The following is an 18,221-nucleotide window of genomic DNA, read 5'->3' as shown; positions in this document are numbered from 1 at the left end:
ACACAATTTGTTAAATGTTTTTGCATGGCAACAATCTTTCTATACCTCTTGCAATGTCTTGAATCCTATTTTTGCCATATAACTAATACACATTTTGTCATGGCGAAAATATTCATAATTTTGCCATGTCATGATACGTCTCCAACTAATCTACTTTTCCAAACACTTTTGTTATTGTTTTGGCCTCTAATTTCTATGATTTGAGTGAAACTAATCCGGACTAACGTTGTTTTCAGCAAACTATCATGATGTTGTTTTCTATAGAAATAAAAAACAGAATTGGGTGGGGATAGTTGGAGACTTACTTTGGATTATATAATGAATTATGGAGTGAGAAGTGATAGAGGGGGCCACCGGGCCGCCACACGGGCTGGTGGCTCGTTACCCCCCAGGGTGTGCCACCTGGCTGTGCGGGCCTCCTGTCCAGCGCCTTCTGATGATTCCATCGCCATAAATTCCCATATATGTGCAAAGACACAAAAAAATCATCACGTTTTATGATACAGAGATGTCGCCACCTCATGTTCTTCATCTGGAGACCTAATATGGAGTTCGTTTCTTGCTCCGAAGAAGCTTGTCCAACATCATCTGAGATGATTTTGGCATATTCAGCGTAGGCTCCAGAAGCTGTGGTGCATAGCGGACGACAAAAGCATGCAGATAATGTCAAGAGAGGTCGGGGTAGACTGAATTTGACATGGGAGGAGTCCGTAAAAAGAGATCTGAAGGATTGGAGTATCACCAAAGAACTAACCATGGACAGGGGTGCGTGGAAGCTTGCTATGCATGTGCCAGAACCATGAGTTGGTTGCAAGATCTTAAGGGTTTCACCTCTAGTCTACCCCAACTTGTTTCGGACTAAAGGCTTCTGCTACCTCTTGAGCATGTGTTGGTTTTCCCTTGAATAGGAAAGGGTGATGCAACAAAGCAGCATAAGTATTTCCCTCAGTTTTTGAGAACTAAGGTATCAATCCAGTAGGAGACCATGCGCGAGTCACCGCGTACCTACACAAAGAAATAAGAACCTCGCAATCAATGCGATAAAGGGGTTGTCAATGCCTTCACGGCCACTTGCAAGAGTGAGATCGATAGAGATAATAATAATAAGATAAATATTTTTGGTATTTTTATGATGTAGATTGAAAGTAAAGATTGCAAAATAAAATAGATTGGAAACTTGTATGATGAAAAATAGACCCGGGGGGCATAGGTTTCACTAGTGGCTTCTCTCAAGATAGCATAAGTATTACGATGGGTGAACAAATTACTCTCGAGCAATTGATAGAAAAGCGAATAATTATAAGAATATCTAGGTATGATCATGTATATAGGCATCACGTCCATGACAAGTAGACCGACTCCTGCCTGCATCTACTACTATTACTCCACACATCGACCGCTATCCATCATGCATCTAGAGTATTAAGTTCATAAGAACGGAGTAACGCCTTAAGCAAGATGACATGATGTAGAGGGATAAACTCATGCAATATGATATAAACCCCATCTTTTTATCCTCGATATCAACAATAGAATATGTGTCATTTCCCTTTTTGTCACTGGGATCGAGCACCGCAAGATTGAACCCAAAGCTAAGCACTTCTCCCATTGCAAGAAAGATCAATCTAGTAGGCCAAACCAAACTGATAATTCGAAGAGAATTGCAAAGATAACCAATCATACATAAAAGAATTCAGAGAAGATTCAAATATTGTTCATAGATAGTCTTGATCATAAACCCACAATTCATCAGATCTCGGCAAACACACTGCAAAAGAAGATTACATCGAATAGATCTCCAAGAGAATCAAGGAGAAATTTGTATTGAGATCCAAAGAGTGAGAAGAATCCATCTAGCTAATAACTATGGACCTGAGGGTCTGAAGTAAACTACTCACACATCACCAGAGGGCCCATGGAGTTGATGTAGAGGCCCTCCGTAATCAATGCCCCCTCCGGCGGAGCTCCGGAAAAGGCCCCAAGATGGGATCTCTTGGGTACAGAAGGTTGCGGCGGTGGAAATACGGTTTCGTGGTGCTCCTGGATGTTTTCAGGGTACGTAGGTATATATAGGAGGAAGAAGTAGGTCGGTGGAGCCACGAGGGGGGAGGGCGCGCCCCCTGCCTCGTGGCCTCCTTGTTGGTTGCTTGATGTCCACTCCAAGTCCTCTGGATCATGTTTGTTCCAAAAATCACGCTCCAGAAGGTTTCATTCTGTTTGAGCTCCATTTGATATTCCTTTTCTGTGAAACACTAAAATAGGCAAAAAAAACAGCAATTTGGGCTGGACCTCCGGTTAATAGGTTAGTCCCAAAAGTAATATAGAAGTGTATAAATAAGCCCATTAAACATCCAAAACAGAATATATAATAGCATGGAACAATCAAAAATTATAGATACATTGGAGACGTATCAGCTTCTTATGGGTTTCTTGCTCCGAAGAGAGGGATTTGTCGTTATCATCACCAACCCTTCTCCATCAACAATTTCATGATGCTCACATCCATGTGTGAGTAATTCTTCTGTAGGATACGGAGGTAGATTGGATTTGGATGAGATTTGTTATGTAATCGTTGTCAGATTTGATAGGGCTTGATCCCTAGTATCCATTATGTTTTGAGATTGATGTTGCTATGACTTTGTTATGCTTAATACTTGTCACTAGGACCCGAGTGCCATGATTTCAGATATGAACCTATTATGTTTTCATGAATATATTTGTGTTCTTGATCCTATCTTGCAAGTTGTAGACACCTATTATGAGTTATGATTCTCATACCCCAAGGTGACAATAATTAGGATTCTTTCAAGTGATTACCGTAGTTTGAGGAGTTCATGTATTCACTAACACTACTATAGGATGCTGCTAACGCAACACTACAATCAGAGACCCTTAGACGAAACTGTGTGCGATGCATTGATCGCAAACGGTGATATAAAAAATGTCAAAAAGATGCAAAACATTTGCAGTGGCGGATACATCAAACACGGTTTAGATTTTAGTTGTGTGTGATGTGGGGCATACAGTTCAGTTTAATGAACTATTTGCGATGAAGCAGAAGAACGGAAACAGGCAGCCAGATGAAGGTGTGTGCGATATACGATATACAGTTAACTCAGATTAACTATTTGTGATTAGGCACTACAACAGAAACGGACAACCAAATCAAGGTCTCTGCAATTGTGGGCATACACTTCAGAGGATGAACTGTTTGCGATTAGGCAACACAACAGAAATGGTTAGCAAGATCAAGGTATCTATGATTGACGGCATACACTTCACACGGATGAACTGTTTGCGATTAGCCACAACAAACATAAACAGTTAGACAGATCAACGTGTGTGCGCTATACAGGCACACATTCTAATCAAAAGAAGCGTGTGTGATAGTAATAACGAGTGCGCACGGTTGATGGAACAAGACGTGGGCTGACATCGCCTATTGCGGTGCACCCTATGGTGCAAACGCCACGTTACGCCATCCGGGAATAGTGTCGCACTTAGATATTATAGAACCGTCAATAAATTTTGAGCACGCGTCCCGTACAATCCAAATTACTACCACACTATATTTAATTGCAAATTTGTTCACACCGATCAAAACCTAAATGATTTCCCCTTAGGAGCGTATTAGTACTCGGTTATAAATACTACCTACTCCAAGATGACTGCACATTTCTCCTCAATTCCTCATCCAAAAAAACAAACAAGTCATTCATCATCGTTCCATTGTGTCTGCCATGGCCCGCCTGAGTTCTGGGTCAAGAGATTACTACCAGGGACAGGCGAGCATGGAAGCGCAAGAACGAGAGATGTCCTGCCTCGCCGCGAAAGCAGACGACATGTCCCGATGTGCCGCCATAGCCGCACAGAGGTCCCGCCGCGCCACTGAAGCAGCACTGAGGTCCCGCCGCATCGTCGATGCGGCAGACTGGTCCGGTCGCGGCACGGAAGCAGCAAAGATGTCCCGCCGCGCTGCGAATGCAGCAGAGATGTCCTCCCGTGCCGCGGTGGCCTGGGAAAATGTCTCGTGGGCAGACGAGGACTCTCACAGGCGCATGCGCGCTATGCTCGATGACCTAATGGGTCGGATCTCCGACTGGATGAAGCTGCAGGACAAGATGAATGCCTCGTTTAAAAATGCTACCAGAGTCATCCGGGGACTAGGGGAGGACAAGGCGAAGCTCGACACCGAGCGGGGTCTGCTAAGGGAGAAGATTGTCAGAACGACGAAGCAGCATGAGGATACCACTACCTTGTTGAAGAGGATCGATGTCATTGTCAAGAAACTTATTGACGAGAATGTGATGTGATGTCTACTATGCAACCTTCTTCTTGTAGACTCGTGTTGGGCCTCCAAGCGCAGAGTTTTGTAGGACATTAGCAAATTTCCCTCAAGTGGATGACCTAAGGTTTATCAATCCGTGGGAGGCGTAGGATGAAGATGGTCTCTCCCAAACAATCTTGCAACCAAATGATAAAGAGTCTCTTGTGTCCCCAACACACCTAATATAATGGTAAATTGTATAGGTGCACTAGTTCAGTGAAGAGATGGTGATACAAGTGTAATATGGATGGTTAGATTTTTGTAATCTGAAAATATAAAAATAGCAATGTAGCTAATAATAAAAGTGAGCAAAAATGGTATTGCAATGCTTAGAAACAAGGCTTAGGGTTCATACTTTCACTAGTGCAAGTTCTCTCGACAATGATAACATAATTAGATCATATAACAATCCCTCAACGTGCAACAAAGAGTCACTCCAAAGTCACTAATAGCGGAGAATAAACGAAGAGATTATTGTAGGGTATGAAACCACCTCAAAGTTATTCTTTCTGATCGATCTATTGGGCTATTCCAATAAGTGTCACAAATAGCCCTAGAGTTCGTACTAAAATAACACCTTAAGACACACATCAACCAAAACCCTAATGTCACCTAGATACTCCAATGTCACCACAAGTATCCGCGGGTTTGATTATACGATATGCATCACACAATCTGAGATTCATCTATTCAAACCAACACAAAGAACTTCAAAGAGTGCCTCAAAGTTTCTACCGGGGAGTCAAGACGAAAAAGTGTTCCAACCCCTATGCGTAAGTTCACAAGGTCACAGAACCCGCAAGTTGATCACCAAAACATACATCAAGTGTTCTCAAATCCTTAAAAACTCAATCCGATAAGATAACTTCAAAGGGAAAAGTCAATCCATTACAAGAAGGTAGAGGGGGAGAAGCATCATAAGATCCAACTATAATAGCAAAGCTCGCGGTACATCAAGATCGTGCCAAATAAAGAATACGAGAGAGAGAGAGATCAAACACATAGCTACTGGTACATACCCTCAGCCCCGAGGGTGAACTACTCCCTCCTCGTCACGGAGAGCGCCGGGATGATGAAGATGGGCACCGATAATGGTTTGCCCCCTCCAGGAGGGCGCCAGAACAGGCTTCCGATTGGTCTTTCATGGCTACAGAGGCTTGCGGCGGCGGAACTCCCGATCTAGGTTTTGTTCTGGAGTTTTTGGGATTTATAAGAGGTGTTGGCGCCGGGAACAAGTCAGGGGGGCCCACGAGGCGACGAAAAGGACGGGCCACGCGCCCTCCACCCTTATGGTGGCCTCGGGACTCCTCTCCGATAACTTTTTATTCCAATATTTTTTATATTTTCCAAAAATATTCTCCGTAAATTTTCAGGTCAATTGGACTCTGTTCGAAATTCCTTTTCTGGGAAACTCAAAAACAAGGAAAAACAAAAACTGGCACTGGGCTCTAGGTTAATAGGTTAGTCCCAAAAATCATATAAAATAGCATATAAATGTATATAAAACATCCAAGATGGACAATATAATAGCATGGAACAATCAAAAATTATAGATCGTTGGAGATGTATCACGATGCTCCGCATCGAGCGCCAAAGGTTGGTGGAGGAAATCGTGGATGCTCTCAAGCAGCGTCTTGAGCACACGAAAGAGCTCATCACCGCTCACCGCGAGAACTAGTCTCCGCGGCCTGCAGCAACGCATCAAGAATGTAGAGATCAGCGAGCCAGATCGTTGTCTACGTCTTCCTTCTTCTTTTGCCCTTTGTGTATTCCGGGCGTTGCCACATGTTGCTTTTTTAATTATCCTCCTAAATATGTAAGACAATTATTATCCACTGTCATCGTCCTTATATTCATCAGTCTTGCTATAAGTCGCAGTCGATGCTGTATAGGTCCGTCGGATCTTACATCAAGATCCGTGTAAAACTTTCTTTTTAGACTTCCTTTTTTTTCTCTTAAATCTCAGTTGAATGAGACATAGCCACGCTATTAAACAGGGGCTCGGGCGCCATTAGTGGAGACGTTGGGAGAGAGGTGGGCGATGGGTAGAGGTCAAAGGGCTCTCCTCCTAATAAGCACGTGCAGGGGTCTGATCGCATGCCTTCCATACTCAAATAGGCACCCCTAGCCAATAAAAAAATTGGACGTGTGGCGGCACGTAAATGGTAAGTAGAACGCCCATGATTTCAATAATCTTGTGTTTCCAATTGTAAAGTGATAACACTTGTTCCAAAATGACTTTGTTCATTGTTAATGTGTGCGTCTTCGCAAATCGAACAAAAAATTTACCACAATATGTTGGTGCCATGTCATGACACTATGCCAAGTTTCATGATTTTCAGGCAAGTTTTGGATTTACGGGAATTTTAAAACCAAGTTTCTTGATGTTTCCGGCCAAGCCAAGATGCCCAGATGTTTGTATTTCATTTCCATTTCTTGCATGGGACCTAAAAATTCACCCAAGTACACATAAATGATTTTTCAACTAACTTTGGCACACTGGACATGTGCTTGTAGTTCAAATTTGAATTATGTGCATTAAATGACTGGAAACTCAATTAATCTATAAAAAGGCCAAACAAACCCAGAATAATTCCAAAATTTAGCACGAAACTCCTATTGGTCTAAGCTACCTGTGTAAAAAAATCAAGGCGGGAGAAGGCAGTGTATGTCGTTTCGCACACGGAGGTGATACGTTGCCTCTCGGAAGCACGAGCCTTCTTGAGAGAAGCTCCGTTTTGTTAATGTGTGCATCTTCGCAAATCGAACAAAAAATTTACCACAACATGTTGGTGCCATGTCATGACACCATGCCAAGTTTCATGATTTTCAGGCGAGTTTTGGATTTACGGGAATTTTAAAACCAAGTTTCTCAATGTTTCTGGCCAAGCCAAGACGCCCAGATGTTTGTATTTCATTTCCATTTCTTGCATGGGACCTAAAAATTCACCCAAGTACACATAAATGATTTTTCAACTAACTTTGGCACACTGGAGCATGTGCTTGTAGTTCAAATTTGAATTATGTGCATTAAATGACTGGAAACTCAATTAATTTATAAAAAGGCCAAACAAACCCAGAATAATTCCAAAATTTAGCACGAAACTCCTATTGGTCTAAGCTACCTGTGTAAAAAAATCAAGGCGGGAGAAGGCAGTGTATGTCGTTTCGCACATGGAGGTGATACGTTGCCTCTCGGAACCACGAGCCTTCTTGAGAGAAGCTCCGTTTTGCATGAAGCTTATACCAAAGCTTGTCCTAATTCGGCCAAAAAATTTACCACAACATGTTGGTGACATGTCATGACACCATGCCAAGTTTCATTATTTTCATGCGTGTTTTGGATTTGCAGGAACTAAAATACCAAGTTTCTCAATATTTTTGGCCGAGCCACGACGCCCAGATGTTTGAATTTCATCCCTATTTCTTGCATGGGACCTAGAAATTCACCCAAGGACACACATGTGATTTTTCAACCAACTTTGGTGCATTCGAGCATGTTCTTGTAGTTCAAATTCGAATTATGCACATTAAATGCCCAGAAACTCAATTAATGTATAAAAAAGCCAAACGAACCCGAAATAATTCCAAATTTTAACACGACACTCATATAGTTCTATGTTGCCTCTGTAAAAAATCAAGGGGGGGAGACAGTGTATATCATTTCGCAGACAAAGGTGACACGTTCCCTCTCGGAACCACGAGTCTTCTTGAGAGAAGCTTTGGTTTGCAAGAAGCTTATACCAAAACGTGTCCCAATTCGATGAATTTTTTTACCACAGTGATGTCTACTACACAACCTTATTCTTGTAGACGTTGTTGGGCCTCCAAGTGAAGAGGTTTGTAGGACAGTAGCAAATTTCCCTCAAGTGGATGACCTAAGGTTTATCAGTCCGTGGGAGGCGTAGGATGAAGATGGTCTCTCTCAAACAACCCTGCAACCAAATAACAAAGAGTCTCTTGTGTCCCCAACACACCCAATACAATGGTAAATTGTATAGGTGCACTAGTTCGGCGAAGAGATGGTGATACAAGTGCAATATGGATAGTAGATATAGGTTTTTCTAATCTGAAAATATAAAAACAGCAAGGTAACTAATGATAAAAGTGAGCACAAACGGTATTGCAATGTGTTGAAACAAGGCCTAGGGTTCATACTTTCACTAGTGCAAGTTCTCTCAACAATAATAATATAATTGGATCATATAACTATCCCTCAACATGCAACCAAGAGTCACTCCAAAGTCACTAATAGCGGAGAACAAACGAAGAGATTATGGTAGGGTACGAAACCACCTCAAAGTTATCCTTTCTGATCGATCTATTCAAGAGTATGTAGTAAAATAACACGGAGCTATTCTTTCCGTTCAATCTATCATAGAGTTCGTACTAGAATAACACCTTAAGACACAAATCAACCAAAACCCTAATGTCACTAGATACTCCAATGTCACCTCAAGTATCCGTGGGTATGATTATAGGATATGCATCACACAATCTCAGATTCATCTATTCAACCAACACAAAGAACTTCAAAGAGTGCCCCAAAGTTTCTACCGGAGAGTCAAGATGAAAATGTGTGCCAACCCCTATGCATAGGTTCATGGGAGGAACCCGCAAGTTGATCACCAAAACATACACCAAGTGGATCACGTGATATCCCATTGTCACCACAGATAAGCACATGCAAGACAAACATCAAGTGTTCTCAAATCCTTAAAGACTCAATCCGATAAGACAACTTCAAAGGGAAAACTCAATTCATCACAAGAGAGTAGAGGGGGAGAAACATCATAAGATCCAACTATAATAGCAAAGCTCGCGATACATCAAGATCGTATCACCTCAAGAACACGAGAGAGATAGATCAAACACATAGCTACTAGTACATACCCTCAGCCCCGAGAGAGAACTACTCCCTCCTCGTCATGGAGAGCACCGGGATGATGAAGATGGCCACCGGAGAGGGATTCCCCCTCCGGCAGGGTGCCGGAACGGGTCTAGTTTGGTTTTCGGTGGCTACGGAGGCTTCTGGCGGCGGAACTCCCGATCTATTGTGTTCTCCGAAGTTTTTAGGGTATATGGATATATATATAGGAGGAAGAAGTACGTCGGTGGATCTCCGGGCTGTCCACGAGGCAGGGGGGACGCCAAAGGGGGTTGGGCGTGCCCCCATCCTCGTGGGCAGCCCGGGACTCTTCTGGTCCATCTCCGATACTCCGTGGGCTTCTTCTGGTCCAAAAATAAGTTTCGTGAAGTTTCAGGTCAATTGGACTCTGTTTGATTTTCCTTTTCTGCGATACTCTAAAACATGAAAAAAAACAGAAATTGGCACTGGGCTCTAGGTTAATAGGTTAGTCCCAAAAATCATATAAAATAGCATATTAATGCATATAAAACATCCAAGGTTGATAATATAATAGCATGGAACAATAAAAATTATAGATACGTTGGAGACGTATCAGCATCCCCAAGCTTAATTCCTGCTCGTCCTCGAGTAGGTAAATGATAAAACATAATTTTTGATGTGGTATGCTACCTATCATATTTATCCATGTAATTTTCTTTATTGTGGAAAGAATATTCAGATCCATAAGATTCAAGACAAAAGTTTAATATTGACATAAAAATAATAATACTTCAAGCATACTAACAAAGTAATCATGTCTTCTAAAAATAACATGGCCAAACAAAGTTGTCCCCACAAAATCATATAGTTTGGCTATGCTCTATCTTCACCACACAAAATATTTAAATCATGCACAACCCCGATGATAAGCCAAGCAATTTTTTCATACTTTTGGTGTTCTCAAACCTTTTCAATCTTCACGCAATATATGAGCGTGAGCCATGGATATAGCACTATGGTGGAATAGAATGGTGGTTGTGGAGAAGACAAAAAAGGGAGAAGGTAGTCTCACATCAACTAGGCGTATCAATGGGCTATGGAGATGCCCATCAATAGATATCAATGTGAGTGAGTAGGGATTGCCATGCAATGGATGCACTAGAGTTATAAGTATATGAAAGCTCAACAAAAGAAACTAAGTGGGTGTGCATCCAACTTGCTTGCTCACGAAGACCTAGGGCATTTTGAGGAAGCCCATCATTGGAATATACAAGCCAAGTTCTATAATGAAAAATTCCCACTAGTATATGAAAGTGATATCATAGGAGACTCTCTATATGAAGAACATTGTGCTACTTTGAAGCACAAGTGTGGAAAAAGGATAGTAACATTGTCCCTTCTCTCTTTTTCTCTCATTTTTATTTTTATTTTATTTTTTGGGCCTTCCTTTTTTATGGCCTTTCTCTTTCTTTTTTTCGTCCGGGGTCTCATCCTGACTTGTGGGGGAATCATAGTCTCCATCATCCTTTCCTCACTTGGGACAATGCTCTAATAATGATGATCATCACACTTTATTTACTTACAACTCAATAATTACAACTCAATACTTAGAACAAAATATGACTCTATGTGAATGCCTCCAGCGGTGTACCGGGATGTGCAATGATGCATGAGTGACATGTATGAAGAATTATGAACGGTGGCTTTGCCATAAATACGATATCAACTACATGATCATGCAAGCAATATGACAATGATGAAGCGTGTCATAATAATGGAATGATGGAAAGTTGCATGGCAATACATCTCGGAATGGCTATGGAAATGCCATAATAGGTAGGTATGGTGGCTGTTTTGAGGAAGATATATGGTGGGTTTATGGTACCGGTGAAAGTTGCGCGATACTAGAGAGGCTAGCAATAATAGGTATGGTGGCTGTTTTGAGGAAGGTATATGGTACCGGCGAAAGTTGTGCGATACTAGAGAGGCTAGCAATGGTGGAAGGGTGAGAGTGCGTATAATCCATGGACTCAACATTAGTCATAAAGAACTCACGTACTTATTGCAAAAATCTGTTAGTTATCGAAACAAAGTATTACGCACATGCTCCTAGGGGGGTAGATTGGTAGGAAAAGACCATCGCTCGTCCCCGACTGCCACTCATAAGGAAGACAATCAATAAATACATCATGCTCCAACTTCATCACATAACTCATACGTGCATGCTACGGGAATCACAAACTTCAACACAAGTATTTCTCAAATTCACAACTACTCAACTAGCATGACTCTAATATCACCATCTCCATATCTCAAAACAATTATCAAGTATCAAGCTTCTCATAGTATTCAATGCACTTATAAGAAAGTTTTTATTATTGCCATGTTGTTCTAAAAGACTCTCAAAATAATATAAGTGAAGCATGAGAGATCAATTATTTCTATAAAATAAAACCACGGCCGTGCTCTAAAAGATATAAGTGAAGCACTAGAGCAAAAACTATATGGCTCAAAAGATATAAGTGAAGCAACCTTCTTCTTGTAGACGTTGTTGGGCCTCCAAGTGCAGAGGTTTGTAGGACAATAGCAAATTTCCCTCAAGTGGATGACCTAAGGTTTATCAATCCGTGGGAGGGCGTAGGATGAAGATGGTCTCTCTCAAACAACCCTGCAACCAAATAACAAAGAGTCTCTTGTGTCCCCAACACACCCAATACAATGGTAAATTGTATAGGTGCACTAGTTCGGCGAAGAGATGGTGATACAAGTGCAATATGGATAGTAGATATAGGTTTTTGTAATCTGAAAATAGAAAAACAGCAAGGTAACTAATGATAAAAGTGAGCACAAATGGTATTGCAATGTCTTGAAACAAGGCCTAGGGTTCATACTTTCACTAGTGCAAGTTCTCTCAACAATAATAACATAATTGGATCATATAACTATCCCTCAACATGCAACCAAGAGTCACTCCAAAGTCACTAATAGCGGAGAACAAACGAAGAGATTATGGTAGGGTACGAAACCACCTCAAAGTTATCCTTTCTGATCGATCTATTCAAGAGTCCGTAGTAAAATAACACGAAGCTATTCTTTCCGTTCAATCTATCATAGAGTTCGTACTAGAATAACACCTTAAGACACAAATCAACCAAAACCCTAATGTCACCTAGATACTCCAATGTCACCTCAAGTATCCGTGGGTATGATTATACGATATGCATCACACAATCTCAGATTCATCTATTCAACCAACACAAAGAACTTCAAAGAGTGCCCCAAAGTTTCTACCGGAGAGTCAAGACGAAAACGTGTGCCAACCCCTATGCATAGGTTCATGGGCGGAACCCGTAAGTTGATCACCAAAACATACATCAAGTGGATCACGTGATATCCCATTGTCACCGCAGATAAGCACATGCAAGACATACATCAAGTGTTCTCAAATCCTTAAAGACTCAATCCGATAAGACAACTTGAAAGGGAAAACTCAATTCATCACAAGAGAGTAGAGGGGGAGAAACATCATAAGATCCAACTATAATAGCAAAGCTCGTGATACATCAAGATCGTATCACCTCAAGAACACGAGAGAGAGAGAGAGATCAAACACATAGCTACTGGTACATATCCTCATCCCCGAGGGAGAACTACTCCCTCCTCGTCATGGAGAGCACCGAGATGATGAAGATGGCCACCGAAGAGGGATTCCCCCTCCGGCAGGGTGCCGGAACGGGTCTAGATTGGTTTTCGGTGGCTACGGAGGCTTCTGGCGGCGGAGCTCCCAATCTATTGTGTTCTCCGAAGTTTTTAGGGTATATGGATATATATAGGAGGAAGAAGTACGTCGGTGGATCTCCGGGTTGTCCACGAGGCAGGGGTGTGTGCCCCGGGGGGTGGGCGCGCCCCCACCATCGTGGGCAGCCCGGGACTCTTCTGGTCCATCTCCGATACTCCGTGGGCTTCTTCTGGTCCAAAAATAAGTTCCATGAAGTTTCAGGTCAATTGGACTCCGTTTGATTTTCCTTTTCTGCGATACTCTAAAACAAGGAAAAAACAGAAAATAGCACCGGGCTCTAGGTTAATAGGTTAGTCCAAAATCATATAAAATAGCATATTAATGCATATAAAACATCCAAGGTTGATAATATAATTGCATGGAACAATCAAAAATTATAGATACATTGGAGACGTATCACACAACATGTTGGTGCCATGAAATGACACCATGCCAAGTTTCATGATTTTCAGGTGACTTTTGAATTTACAGGAATTTAAACAACCTAGTTTCTCAATGTTACTGGCTGAGCCACGACACCCAGATGCTTGAATCATTCCCATTTCTTGCATGGGACCTAGAAATTTACCCAAGGACACACATGTGATTTTTCAACCAACCTTGGTGCACCGGAGCATGTGCTTGTAGTTCATATTTGAATTATTCATGTCAAATGCGCAGAAACTCAATTAATGCATAAAAAGGGGCAAACGAACTTGAAACAATTCCAAATTTTAACACAACACTCATATAGTTCTATGCTTGCTTTGTAAAAAAATCAAGAGGGGGGCAGCGTATGCCGTTTCGCACACAAAGGTGTCGATGCAACAAACCTTCGCGTGTGTTGCCCAGACTGTACATAGGCACGACATCAAGGAAGCAAGCTACATCAAGCATGCTAGCCAAGAACCAAGCCTGAGAAGAAGCTATTTGAGAAATCAAAGGGCAGATCAAGAAGACCAAGACAGGCCAAGACATCACCAAGAAGAAACCTCCCTTGCCGAGTAGGCGAGACTGGTCAGGTCGAGGCTACCTCGAGAACAAGTCCCAAGACTTCCCCGGCAAGGGTTGCCAGGGCTACTGATGGTCTGCGTCCCCGCCAGGACTCCACCGCTCCACCGCATCACGAGCATGTCATCCATCGATGCGGTGTCGAGCCCCCAGATATCTAAGTGTCCATCATTTGGCGTGTGGTAGCCACTTGGAAGGAAGATTATCTCCATGTGACACCCGTCTAGAGGCGTGTCAAGCAGACATGAGAGAGATGGCTAAAACAGTGCGGCAAGGCTTTCCGGGCTACACCCACGATGTGACACTAAGCGGTGCATTTAATGCACCTTGTCCCGTCTGCAGAGTTCGGTATGATAGCATTGTTGGCTATCTAATCACTAGATAATGACTGTTTTGCCATTGTGGTAACCCCTTGACCTATAAAAGGAGGGACGTGGCAACCTTAGAAAGGTTCGGACCCCTATACACCCATATGTCCGTAGCTGCTCTCGTCCTGAGGCGACCTTGCCAGGCTTGGGCACTGTGCCTTCACCACAGTCCTCCCATCAATCCACCAAAGCATGAGTATGGTTTTACACCTCACGCTGGCCCGAACCTGGGTAAAAATCGCCAGCGTCACCACTGTCATGCTGTTCCACGGCCTCTGCTCTTTGTGCAATGCGCCCTTCCCCATTGCCGAACCACAAGGGATCGATGGCCCCATAGGTGATCATGTTCTGCCACGACATCTTTGGCACGCCAGGTAGGGGAACGCTTGCGCGAACCTGAGGTCGTAAGCAGCGCGTTGATCCTCATCATCATTGTCTCCATCAGTTGCTTCATAATCCATGGCGCCCAAGAAGAAGCCCGGCGCGACAGCTCACCCCTCCACCTCGATGACCCCCTCACATGTAGCCACTGTTACTGTGGGGACTACGGTGGCGTCGGGGGACGCGGCCGCCACGGGGAACATGACCGGCACAGGCAGTGCTGTCATCGTTCCCTCGACGGCCAAGTGATGACCCACAAGTGTTGGGGATCTATCATAGCCTTTTCGATAAGTAAGAGTGTCTAACCCAATGAGGAGCAGAAGGAAATGATAAGCGGTTTTTAGCAAGGTATTCCCTACAAGCACAGAAATTATCGGTAACAGATAGTTTTGTGATAAGGTAATTTGTAACGAGTAACAAGTAATAAAGGTAAATAAGGTGCAGCAAGATAGCCCAATCCTTTTAGTAGCAAAGGACAAGCCTGGACAAACTCTTATATAAAGGAAAGCGCTCCCGAGGACACATGGGAATTATCATCAAGCTAGTTTTCATCACGCTCATATGATTCGCGTTCGGTACTTTGATAATTTGATATGTGGGTGGACCGGTGCTTGGGTACTGTCCTTCCTTGGACAAGCATCCCACTTATGATTGACCCCTATTGTAAGCATCCACAACTACAACAGAAGTATTAAGGTAAACCTAACCATATCATGAAACATGTGGATCGAAATCAGCCCCTTACGAAGCAACGCATAAACTAGGGTTTAAGCTTCTGTCACTCTAGCAACCCATCATCTACTTATTACTTCCCAATGCCCTCCTTTAGGCCCAAACAATGGTGAATTGTCATGTAGTCAACGTTCACATGACACCACTAGAGGAAAGACAACATACATCTCATCAAAATATCAAACAAGTACCAAATTCACATGACTACTTATAGCAAGACTTCTCCCATGTCCTCAGGAACAAACATAACTACTCACAAAGCATATTCATGTTCACAATCAGAGGGGTATTAATATGCATAATGTATCTGAACATATGATCTTCCACCAAGTAAACCAACTAGCATCAACTACAAGGAGTAATCAACACTACTAGCAACCCACATGTACCAATCTGAGGTTTGGATACAAAGATTGGATACAAGAGATGAACTAGGGTTTGAGATGAGATGTTGCTGGTGAAGATGTTGATGGAGATTGACCCCCTCCTGATAGAGGCAAAGGTGTCCCGTCTTTTGATGAGATGATGGATATTGCTTTGGTGGAAGTCGACTTTGACAATCCGACTACGAACGTGCGAGGACGTCGCGCCTTAGCAATCGCTAAACCAACTCCGAGAGGTTATTGACCACGCCGGAGCACGATCAACCTGACCACGAGGGTCTGTTTCCTGCGAGCAAACGAAGAACAAGCAAGAAACTGAGATTGCAATCTGAATATTGCGAGTATATATGAAGTATTGATAAAGGTGGGGATCCGTAAGCGGTCTTGGTCTGGTCGTTGGACACAAACGAAGTACACGAAGTTGCAATGGCTAACTTTTAACTAAACAAATCCCAAAGTCTAAACGATGCCCTAAGGGCTGTATATATGGAGGAAGAGGGGGGGGGGAATTTTGTGGCCCTTGGTGGAGGGGTCCAAAATCAACCCTATCTCTTGTTTCCCCACACATACGGACTCTAAAAATAGCCTATACTTATGTATTTCGAAATTACATGGGCCTGGCCCAATAATAAGGTGACGCAGCACCTAAAATAGCCTCGAGACGAAATTTATGAAGTGGCATCTTGTATATTTCGTCCAAGGCTTCATGCACCCATTATGGTGGCTTCAAAGTCCTGAAATCATCACTTGTAACTCCGTTCTTGTTTCCCTTGCGCATGCCATCATCTCCATGCTTGTTCTTGCTCCAATGTTCATCCTTCTCCAAGCTAGGCCCTTCATTTGTAAGCAAAACAAATGTATCCAATTTAGGCAGCATCATATTCTCATGAACATTAGAATCATTACCAAGAAACGAAAGTACCTGGTAATTTAGTTGGCGTGCACGAGCTCTAGTAATTGGTCCAGTATGTATAGCAGCAGGGGCTGTGGGTGTAACAATTGTATTGATGTCCTCATCATTAAAGGGACCATCAGCACGTGGCATTAGCTTTGATTTGCGCAAATCAGGAAATCTATCCTTACGCAAATGTAACCAAACAAGATCTCCAGGTGCAAACACAACATGTTTTCTACCCTTATCTCCAGCAAGTTTATATTTAGCATTCATACGCTCAATGTTTTCCTTAGTTAACTCATGCATTTTTAAAATCAATTCAGCACGTTGTTTAGCATCAAAATTAACCTTCTCCGAAGATGGAAGAGGCAACAAATCAATAGGTGCACGAGGTAGGAAACCATACACAACTTCAAAAGGGCACATCTTAGTAGTAGAATGCAATGAACGATTATAAGCAAATTCAATATGAGGCAAGCATTCCTCCCACATTTTCTTATTATTCTTCAAAACAGCCCTAAGCATAGTAGACAACGTTCTATTGACTACTTCAGTTTGTCCATCAGTTTGGGGGTGACAAGTAGTACTAAAAAGCAGTTTAGTCCCCAACTTAGCCCATAAACATCTCCAAAAGTGGCTAAGAAATTTAGTATCACGATCTGAAACAATAGTATTTGGCACACCATGCAAGCAAATAATTTCACGAAAGAACAAATCAGCAACATTAACAGCATCATCGCTTTTATGACATGGTATAAAGTGTGCCATTTTCGAGAATCTATCCACGACAACAAATATGCTATCTGATGAGGACATCAATACAATTGTTACACCCACAGCCCCTGCTGCTATACATACTGGACCAATTACTAGAGCTCGTGCACGCCAACTAAATTACCAGGTACTTTCGTTTCTTGGTAATGATTCTAATGTTCATGAGAATATGATGCTGCCTAAATTGGATACATTTGTTTTGCTTACAAATGAAGGGCCTAGCTTGGAGAAGGATGAACATTGGAGCAAGAACAAGCATGGAGATGATGGCATGCGCAAGGGAAACAAGAACGGAGTTACAAGTGATGATTTCAGGACTTTGAAGCCACAATAATGGGTGCATGAAGCCTTGGACGAAATATACAAGATGCCACTTCATAAATTTCGTCCCGAGGCTATTTTAGGTGCTGCGTCACCTTATTATTGGGCCAGGCCCATGTAATTTCGAAATACATAAGTATAGGCTATTTTTAGAGTCCGTATGTGTGGGGAAACAAGAGATAGGGTTGATTTCGGACCCCTCCACCAAGGGCCACGAAATTCCCCCCTCTTCCTCCATATATACAGCCCTTAGGGCATCGTTTAGACTTTGGGTTTTGTTTAGATTAAAAGTTCGCCATAGCTGCAACTTCGCGTACTTCGTTTGTGTTCAACGACCAGACAAAGGCGTCACAGAACCCCACCTAGATCAATAAAGCTTTCATCTTATATTCGCAATATCCA

This window comes from Triticum dicoccoides, chromosome 5A (assembly GCF_002162155.2).
Source record: "Triticum dicoccoides isolate Atlit2015 ecotype Zavitan chromosome 5A, WEW_v2.0, whole genome shotgun sequence".
Classification (NCBI taxonomy): domain Eukaryota; kingdom Viridiplantae; phylum Streptophyta; class Magnoliopsida; order Poales; family Poaceae; genus Triticum; species Triticum dicoccoides.
Note: the sequence above shows the minus strand (reverse complement) of the source record.